A 10,726-nucleotide genomic window follows, 5' to 3' on the forward strand; every position below is an offset into this window, starting at 1 on the left:
GTATAATATCTGGTTGAATTATTCTTCTCACATTATAAGGTAACTCCATTTAAATTATTTTTATATACATACATATATAATTTAAAAATCTTCTATAGTTGTAGGCTTCCATATAAATTTCCAAAGGTCTTTAGTGTTAGCTATCCCTCCCTATAGTCCCTTCCCCTTCCTTACCTTCTTTCATCCACTTTTTCTTTTCCCTTTCTAACACTAGATTATTTCCTCTCTTGCTTGAAAGATCCCCACATTGTCCATAGTTTCACAACTTGTACGGTCATTCCAAATGAAACATACATACCTAGATTTCAAATGCAAACATCTACACATGTGAACAAAAAGGTGATGTTTGTTTTTCTGGGTAATGATCTGGAAGCTAGCTTCATCTGTATGGGCTGGTTTTCACAGTACTAGAACATTCTATCCATGATACCATAGGAGAAAAGTAAATGTTAATTTCACTCATCTGTGAACCATGGTAGTGAAAATAACAACCTGCTTGATAAGATGTGCCTATAAATGTCATGAGTAATCAACTACATTATGGTTGGCTTTATGACACTGTCTACAAGATGGAACCCATACTTACCATTGTCAAAGAGGCAAAGATGTTGTGGCTAGATAGGTTGTAGTCTACAGAATAAAACTTACTATTATAATTCTGCTAAATGCTTATAACATTACAATGACTCCTAATAACTTATTGATATTATATTGCATGTCTCATCCCTCATCAGAGAGGCATTGTTTCACAGTAGATAATAGTTAACATAATGACCCTCAGCTGGTTCATGTTCAGAAAATAAGCTACCTCAGAACTGTGGAGGGCTCATGACTAGAAGACAGAGAAATTGTAAGCATAGAGGTAGTGGGTAACTTCAAGAAAATAGTGTTTTTCTGATACAACAAGGCAATTATGTATATGAAGTCAGTAATTTTGACATTGGGTACAAGACCCATGAAAGGTTAAGACAGACCGAATCAGAAAATGAAGGCTGGGATATGAACATCGAGTTCTGCTTCTAACTGAGAAGCTATTAACATTTGATAGCTGCTGGAGAAGAAGGGTCATTATTTTGTTTTATAGTGTGACCTTCCTTGTATGTCACCCACACTTGATGGCAGGTACCAAACCAAGGGTAGTTGGCTAACACAAACTGAACTTGATTGTTTTAAGAGATAGAAAGAGGGAGGGGAGAGCGGAATGATGGGGGGAGAGAGGACATGAAGTTGGAAATGAAGAATACAGTAGGTAGGAAAGTGGGAGGAAGGAATGTGAGGTGAGGATGTTTAATATTATAAAGGTATATTTTATTAAAATTTCAAAAAATTAATACCATATTATTTTAAAGTAATATGGTAAAGTTAGTAGACAAATATCAGCAAACTGCATTGAAATATGAGAGTTAAAAATAAATTTTACAGGGTTGATTGTTGAGTTGCACTTAGTAGCTTATTGGACAAGAGGAAGTTTGTGCTGACTGCTGTTAATCCTGCTGAACCACTGTGAAGAGTATCAATGTCATAATTGCACAACCAGACAAAGAAATTTTCTGGTGACAACCTTTTGTCTCCCCATCTCACCAGTAAATCAAATCATTGCTTGCTATTCTAAATATCCAATATAGGATATACACAATCATACATTCAGTTGCCAAGAATTAATGTATAGTATACATAGACTATACATTGAAAATGAACTAGCAGTCATGTAGTAAGCATGCAAGCCTCTCTCATTTATGATATATAATTGTATTCACCTCTGCCTATGTTTACACATGCTTCCCTTTCTTTGCATTGAGCATAAACACATGAACAGTTTGAGTTGCTAGGTGAGAGAAGTATATGTATAAGCAATAAGGAATAATGAGACCCAACTCACCAAGAGTCCTAGGTCTGAACGTTATCTTGGAGTTAACCCCTTTACCAAGTTAACTTACCCATATTCATCACTGACATATTGTGTTTTCTGCTGATTTAGGAAGACCCTCAGAGATGCTAAAAGTTAAGTGACAAGGCAGCCTGATTTAACAATTTGCAGAGAAAATTAGGTCTGTATTAGATCTTAAACTATCAGCAGTTTATTTTTCTAATTTGTTTTTCTATAAATATTTATTTTATTAATCATAATCTAAAACGCTTCAGAAGAAGGCAAATTGTTCCACCAAGTACACAATATTCCACCATGCTACTACTGCTCCTTTTTGGCCTTCAGGAATATTAATTAGGATGTTAGCTTATCTCTGGTTTGGATTTAAAGTACATTTTAATGTTTTCTGCATTATGATCTCAAGGTCAGGGTCCTGATATTAGGGTAGACAGATTGCTGAGAAGAGATAAACCTTATGAAGTAATGCATAGGGTCTGAAAAACATAGTGTAAACCCTTGTAGTGATACGTAATTTAAACTCCCAAGTGATCACCACTGTGTTTCCCAAATTAATCTTATGTAATTGAGAATACATTAATGAACATATTTAATATGTCAGAAAGCATTAAAAAACTAATTACATATGTGATGGTTTAACATAAGGTACTTGAGAAATTTGGTTTTTATGTGGGGAATAATTTATACAGGTTTCCAATTTTAGTTACATGAAACAAGAAACAATCATCATTAAAATGTTTGAATTAAATAAAGTGTAAAATTTGAAACTCTTTGGAATAACACTGACTTTCTATTCTTAAAAGTAGCAAAAGATCTCTCAAAGAAATACTGAGCAAATATAAATGAATGAATGAATGAATGAATGAATGAATAAGTTAATGATTAACTAGCTAACTAAGTAACTAAATTCTAAAAGCTAAATAAATACTCAACACTGTACTGGGCTAAATAAAAAGGAAAGTTATTGCAAAACAAAAAATAAAAGTCCTGGAAGAGGTCGGGTAGTTGGGCTTTAGAACCAATTGCTTACTGAAATGCTACTGACAGTGGATAGTAGCTGAGAGAGGGAGAATTGTTCTTCATTGAAGACATGGTGGTAATGTGATCCCATGAGTCAGTGGATTTTCCCCTTCCTATGAACATATGGGCAGAAATAACTGACACATATTACTATATACATATATAAAATTCTCAAAAATAAAAAAATAATAAAGAGAATAACCAAAATTCTCTTTTAGTTTACTGCTTTGTTGTTATGATAAAACAGTACCCCAAAATAACTCAGGGTATAAAGAGTTTATTTGGCTTAAGTATACAGATTACAGACTGAATCAGAGCAGAAATTGAAGTAGAAAGACTCAAAAAACATAGAGAAATGGTGCTTATCAGTTTGTTCCCAATGGCTTGCTCAGCTGGATATCTTACATAGCCCAGGCCCACTTGCTCAGGGATGTCACTTTCCACAGTGAGCTAGGCCCTCTCACATTAGTCACTAATCAAGAAAATGTGCCAAAGTCATGCCTACAGACTAATCTTATAGAAGCAAATCCTGAATTGAGATTCCCTCTGCCCAGATATGTGTATGCTTGTGTGAAGTTGACATAAACTACAACATTCTATCTCTATCTCTTGCAAGTTTTGACACCCAAACACATCACCTCCCCTGCCCCAAGTTTTCATGTTATTATCACAATATAAAACAGAATTTGTCACCTGTGGCAATTCATCTTGAGGTGAAACTTTGTGGAGTGTTCATTATTCTTGTTGGTATGTCAACTGGCAGTTTTATTATGCCTGTTTTGCTTAGGCAGCCATATTGTTAAAATTCATGGGTGCATTTCCTTGTTATGTCAAGGGGGCATTATCTAGCAGCAGGCATTCCTACAGTTTCTTCACATCCTATATCCGAAAGTTTATGGTGCCTTCAACAGTTGAGTCATATATGCAAGTTCTGGGAGGCAACACAAGGCAATGACAATAACTTATATTGAGTCTGTCTCAGGGCTTTATTGCAGTAAAAAGGCACCATGACCAAGGCAGCTCTTATAAAGGACAACATTTAGTTAGGACTGGCTTACAGTTTCAGAGGTTTAGTGCATTATCATAGTGGTGAGAAGCATGGTGACATGCAGGCAGACATGGTCCTGGATTTCTACATCTTGATCCCAAGGTCACCAGGAGAAGGCTGTCTTCTGCAGGCAGGAAGAATGTGAGCCACTTGGCACCGGGCAAAGCTTGAGCATAGCACCTCAAATTCATCCCCACAGTAACACACATCCTACAACAAGGCCACACTTCCTAGTAGTCCCATTTCCCATGGGCCAGGCATATTTAAACTTCCATAGAGTCTGTTAACTTTTCTTGACCAGCAACTAGAAGAGAGTAAATTTTAGTTTGTTTATGCTGATTTAATCTATTGAGATAAAAAGTCATATAGAAAATCAGATTCTCTGTATGTATGACATCATTAAAATGACACAATCAGGGAAAACTTGTTTATAATGATAAAGAAAAGTTGGTTACCTTGCACAACTTTATAATGAGACCAGGCCTATATCTTTATTTCTGTAGTGTCTGCACAAATATATACATGTGATAAAATGACACAGAACTGTATATATATATATATATATATATATATATATATATATATATATAAATATTATATGATGTAGTACATATATTAGTATATAGCATATGATAGCTTATCATACACACACACACACACACACACACACACATATATATATATATATATATATATATATATATATATATTAATGTAGATACTACCAAAATATATTTTCTTGTTTTAATATGGTACAATAATTATGTACAATGTAACATTTGGGGCAAATAGGATAAAAGATGGATATTATCTATTTATATTACTTATGAAAATGCCTGTTAGTATGTAATTTTTTAAAATAAACGAATAAAATAGAAAGTATTTTAAATAGCATCCTGTTAAAGAAATTTTGATTAGGAAAAATTTTAATACTACACAGAAAAAAGTACCAATTAGCACAATCTTTTAAAACAATAGTGAGACTATAAAAACGAAACAACTATAAAACAAAACAGTGAGAATGCAGGTCTTCAATCAGTTATAGATTGAATCTATAGAAAGTCTTAAGTTAAGCTTATGTACCAATGAAAATGGAATAATAATTAGTTCCTTTTCAATATGAAAAGGATGTGTGGACTACTGGAACTTCATTGTTAGCCTGAAGATAAGCTATGTTTTAAGTTTTCAGTATCTATAGTGTCTGTGGAAACAGACATCTCATCATACTGAATCATATTCTGCTTGATTATTTAACAAATAGTGCCCTTTTGGCCAAACTAGTTGTCCCTGCAAATGTTCGGAAACTGGATCAGATCTTTTCCATTTAAATTGTAGCATACTCAGCTTATTTCTGATAGCTAGATTTCTATATCTATATTCCATTGATTAGAAAATAAGGGGTTATGGCTTTACAGAAATGGGGTAGGTGGATTAATCAGGTATGTTCCAATTTGTGTTGCAAGGTTTAAACAGGTCACTATCTCCTGTCTCAGCTTGGGGCTACATGACCACCTACTCAAATCCAGTTAGCCTGTCTCATTGGTGATGTTTGTGTGAGATTCATGGACACTAATGGGAGCACTGAAATCCTACTCATGTACCTAAGATTACAGCAGAAGAGTGCACTAGAGAGAGGTGAGCCCAAATTCTCCTAGCAGAAATAAAAAAAAAAAAAAACTATTGCTGAGAGATAATGATAAAACCACAACTAAATTGAATAAGAATTGCACAAAATAGCTGGAACTTCATTATTTTTTAGCACAAAATCAGAGAATAAAAGGTTTTTTGAAGATGAACCAGAGCTTCTGATGTTTCTCTGGAAACATTAGAACAGGAATGTTGGAACAGGGAAAAACAGAACTGAGATACATTTCCAACAGAGCTCTCAGAGAGTTTTAAATTTAGTACAAAAGAAAGGAAAAAATATTTTTCTACTTAAGTATCATGGTAGGTGCTGAGAGTTTAATATCTTATTTTCCTTCTTAAAAAAAATAAGGAATAAGGCTTTACATTTTACAAGGGATACTTAATTTTATCATTAATTATAGTAGGGAACTATAGAAAAGAACTATGAGTTATGATTTAAGTAAAAGAGTCTTCATTCTAACCTTGTATCCATAGTACCCACAACAGTTACCTGTTATACAGAATGTGCGCAGAGTATTGCAAAACGAATGAATGAGTGATCAAATGTTTAAGAGAAATACCTAGTCTTGGGGCTTCTTAAGCAGTTAGTAAAATGACTATGCTAATCATTATATTAAATATGAATATGATAATGTTGAGCAAAGAAATCAGAATGTAAAATAGTGACTGCATAAATGGTTCTTAAACTACAGCATACATCATATTACCTAGAGGGCTTGTTAGCACAAAAATTGCTGAGTCTCAATGCTGGTTTCTGCTTCTGTCGGTCTGCCAGGAGGTCCCATAATTTGCATTTCTACCAAGTTCTCAGGATCCCTTGCTGCTGACCTTAAAATTACATTTGAAAACTCTAAACCTACAGGATGTTTGCAAGTATAGGGAATAAGACATTAAAATTATAGTTGGAAAAATACTAAGAAATAGTGCTAACAATGATTGACCTTGGCCAATGGAATCCTGACTTAATTTTATTTATTCCTTTCTGTAAAAGAATTTTAATCCAGCAACATGGCTGGTCTGGAAAGTCCTATCTAAAGATCCTCTAGGTATGTGTGATCCAGATGGAATGAGATACCTTTAATCCATCTGGCTGGAATACATCAGGATCTTAGTACACACTTTAATCTCAAACAATGAAGGTAAAGTTCTTTCATAGAAGGGAGCAGTTATGTTTGAGATTGGCTTCTAGTTGAGGGGCAGGCAAGATGGCAAATCAGAAAGATATTTGTTAGAGTGAGTCAAAGATAAGATGTACCTGACTCTCAGGAGAACAGACAGAAAAGGGAGGGTAGTTAAGCACAGTACAGAGTGAGTCGGGGTGGAGGGCCATTCAGTGAGTGCAGTTCAGATGAGTTCAGGCAATACAGTGAAGTTCAGTTCAGTGTAGTAAATTTCAGTGAATTTCAGTAAAGTTCAGTGAATGTAGCGGAGTTCAATTGGGTTCATGCTATTCTGTTCAGCTTATGCAGTCATTGAAGTCAGTGTAGTTCAGTTTATTGAATTCAGAGACAGAGAGCAATTCAGTGAGAAGCAGAGAGAAGCCAGTTTGAATCAGTCAGCTTCAAGAGAAGTTTTGAGCCAGCTCTCCAAAGTTCAGAATGAACTATAAAGTATGAGCTCACTCATCAGTAACCTTCTGAGATGACAATTATATCTGGTGAATAAAAGTTACTTGAATACTTTTCAACTGCCATTTTAAAAAATAATTGTATGATTAACTATTGTTCAAAATGGAAATTAAGAAAGTTTAGGAAACTTGTTACAAATTTTGGGCAAAAGAGACTGAACCTACACCCTTGGATGCTTAGAACAGTTGCAGAGTCTTTGAAAGGAAAAAATAAGCGTATTAAAGCTTATTATATTAACAAGTCATTACTAACAAGTCTTGTTCTGGTTTAAGGAGAGATGGAGTAGTAGAATTTTGAAATACTTGTGCTAGGTACTGCATACTTGATATATTTACTTAAGACTCAAATCACTAAATAAATATGAAATAGTAAGTGAAAAGAACAAAATCAAATACGACATATTTGCAAATAAAAATGCTGTCAATTATTTTGAAGGTAAGGTCATGAAGTGGGTGGAGTCATGAAAGTGACTATATGTGCTCACTTGATTATGTTAGCCTTCCCTCATAATAATAGGTACTGTACTTGAAACTTAAAGCCATTGTCTTTAAAGCCATTCGAAATGCATCTTTACTTTTCTATAGCAGATCCTAAAAATTTGGTGATTAGGACTTTAAAGAGATGAGGGTTTTGTTTGCTGAATGCTTTGTGTGTCACAGGGTTGAGAATACAGAGGAACTTTATATTTCCCACACTAAATTTGAGTGTGTTAACATAGTTTTTTACTATTTTCCAACTATGTGTCTAGGTCTTTCTGTTATTTTCTCTGTCAGTATACAGATAAATTTGGACTATGTCAAAGGGCTCCATTGAGCTGTACTCCCAGATGGTTGACTAAGGAAAAGCAGTAAAAGAATATTGAATGAGTTTGGTCCATGCTATTCAGACTTTTCCCTGTTAGGCTATATTGACACTGGCCCCATTTAACCACCGCAGCCTTTATCCACTAAAATTTTCTCTTTGGGATGCGTATTTACAGGTTCTGAAATTTGCTTTCTTACTTCTTCCCATCTGGTGTAGCTGTTAGTTGCTCTCCTTTCTGTGCTTTTGATGTTAGATTATTCTCTATACTCTGTTGGTTTTTATTAGTTGTACCCAAACTTTTGCCCATGGTCCCTCTTTTAAGTTCCTCTCTTTTCCTTCTGGGGACTATGACAATATATCTGAAATTCATTTCAATTTCTGTGTGTAGGGAAACATATTTTATACTTGCAGAAAACAAGAAACAAAATTTCCTAACTTCCTAGCATGTAATGTAAGAGTATGGGTTTTCTGACACACCATATCTGTTGAAATATTCATTTTAATGATTTTTTTTACTACATAACACAGAAGATGTTACCTGAGATGCAAAATTTCCTGCAAAATTTCAGATTATTATTTTTCACTTATTTAGTTGTTATGAGTATTAAGTAAAATGTGTTAGGTATGTAATACCTAACATACATATTTCAAAATTATATTTCCCTATCTCTCATTATGATGTAACAATACATGTCATAAAAGGAGAAAGCTCATTTATTCTTTCATAGATCTCTGCAGCTTTTCTAGGTACCCTATGGCACACATTCAGTCCCTCTTGCCAAAAGTTTACAGCAGTATTTTTCCTTTCTGGTCAGTATATATCTATCTTTTATGAATTACTATTTCTGGAACAATAAACAGAGTTAGACAAGTTCTTCAAAGAACATACACATTGAGTTGCCAACTTTACTGAAGAGATGTGCCTTCTCTTCAGACAATCATACATTGTTCTCCTTGTTAACTAGAGTATCTCAACTTTCATAAGAGGACTCAACTCTTTCTGATGGCCTGAACTATTTTTATGTAAAGACACAAGTTCCCCAAATCTGGTAAGATTTGTGATATGACATATAATAGCATTGTGTGAGACACATTACTGGATAATTTATATGAACATATAATCTTACTTAGCTCTTGAAACAAGTCTGTAAATATTGTGGTTACTTAATTTTCCCTGTTAGTTAAGAGAAAGCTTTGAAACTTTAGGTAAATTGACACTTATAAATGGCACTGTTAAAAAAACATACCTCTTTGAAGATATATGATCTTAATATATCATATTTATCAATATATCAATATATATCAATGTATTCATGTTTTTATGGTTATGTGTTTAGGAAAGCAACATAGTGCTGGAATAACTGTGTGTTTTGTGAATGTTTTGGATAGATTAGAAAACTCAGGATTCATATGTCTTACAGCTCAAAATTCAAGATAAGAGGGCTTGACCATATACTTCAACAAAACAAACCATGTGGTAATAGAAAAGGGCTCATACTTGACTGCCTTCTAATTTTTTCTTCTATAATACCACATTATTCCTAGTACCTGCCTGATAGAATACTTTTATGGTAGTGGTGCCAATAAATCTCACTTTCTTACATGTCCATAACCAGTTTTCTAAATTTAATATTCTACATTTTCTAAATAGGGGATACCTGCTGTTTTTCTCTATAGTGTTTTTGTTCAAATGTCCACCAGCTCCTGCTATTATCTAGATTAACCTTTTTGACTGAGTGACTTGTGTAATTATATATATATATATGTATATATATATACATACATATATGTATATATACATATATGTATATATACGCATATGTATGTGTATATATACACATATATACATGTGTGTAATGTATATGTATGTGTATGTATATACATATATATGTATATATGTATGTATACACATATATACATATGCGTATATGTATATACATATACATATATATACACACACATATTAGAGTCACTTGGTTTGGAGACAAAGGTCAGCTTCTCCTTTCCTGGAACGTGATATACCTCATATATTTCTGAATTCATGAACCAGCAGAAAAGCACTGCTACCTTTACAAATCACTATCCAGTTTGATTTCTCTTTTAAAGATACAACTGTGTAACAATTGTCAAATGCAATTCATAATTCCACCAACTGAGCTCATTAGTCTGCCCCCTAGAATTCATTAGGTGCCAAGTGTTTGACAGCCCATAGTGAACAGCATAGTCTATAAATACAGGTGGAAATCTTCCTTTCATTGACAAGTTATAGCCACAATAGGTTATTTAAGAGATGATTTGTATGTAGTCTCAGATAAAGCTATCAAAGACATGGGTTCATGAGAGATTATGTAAACTAAGACTCCAACTGTGATGAAGGTAGAGATTCATTTCTCTATTTATAGTTTAACAGTAAAATATGTTTACTTGGAAGTACTCATAATAACAGATGCTAGCTGTAATGTGAGAGGCAGGGCTTGATATCTAAGTGGTCCTGAGGTAATTAACTTAGGTAGGCAGTCTCTTCTGGTAACCACACATAAAAGGAAAAGGAACTTTAGCTGTCCTAGAATATAATGTTAGTTGTGGCAGCAAAATTTATGATTTGATCCTATCACTTGTACAGTGGTACAATGATGGTAGATAAAACTTCCAGGTCTGATATCCTTGCAGTGCAAAGTGAAATCTAGAAAAGAA

Source organism: Arvicanthis niloticus, chromosome 1 (assembly GCF_011762505.2).
Source record: "Arvicanthis niloticus isolate mArvNil1 chromosome 1, mArvNil1.pat.X, whole genome shotgun sequence".
Classification (NCBI taxonomy): Eukaryota; Metazoa; Chordata; class Mammalia; order Rodentia; family Muridae; genus Arvicanthis; species Arvicanthis niloticus.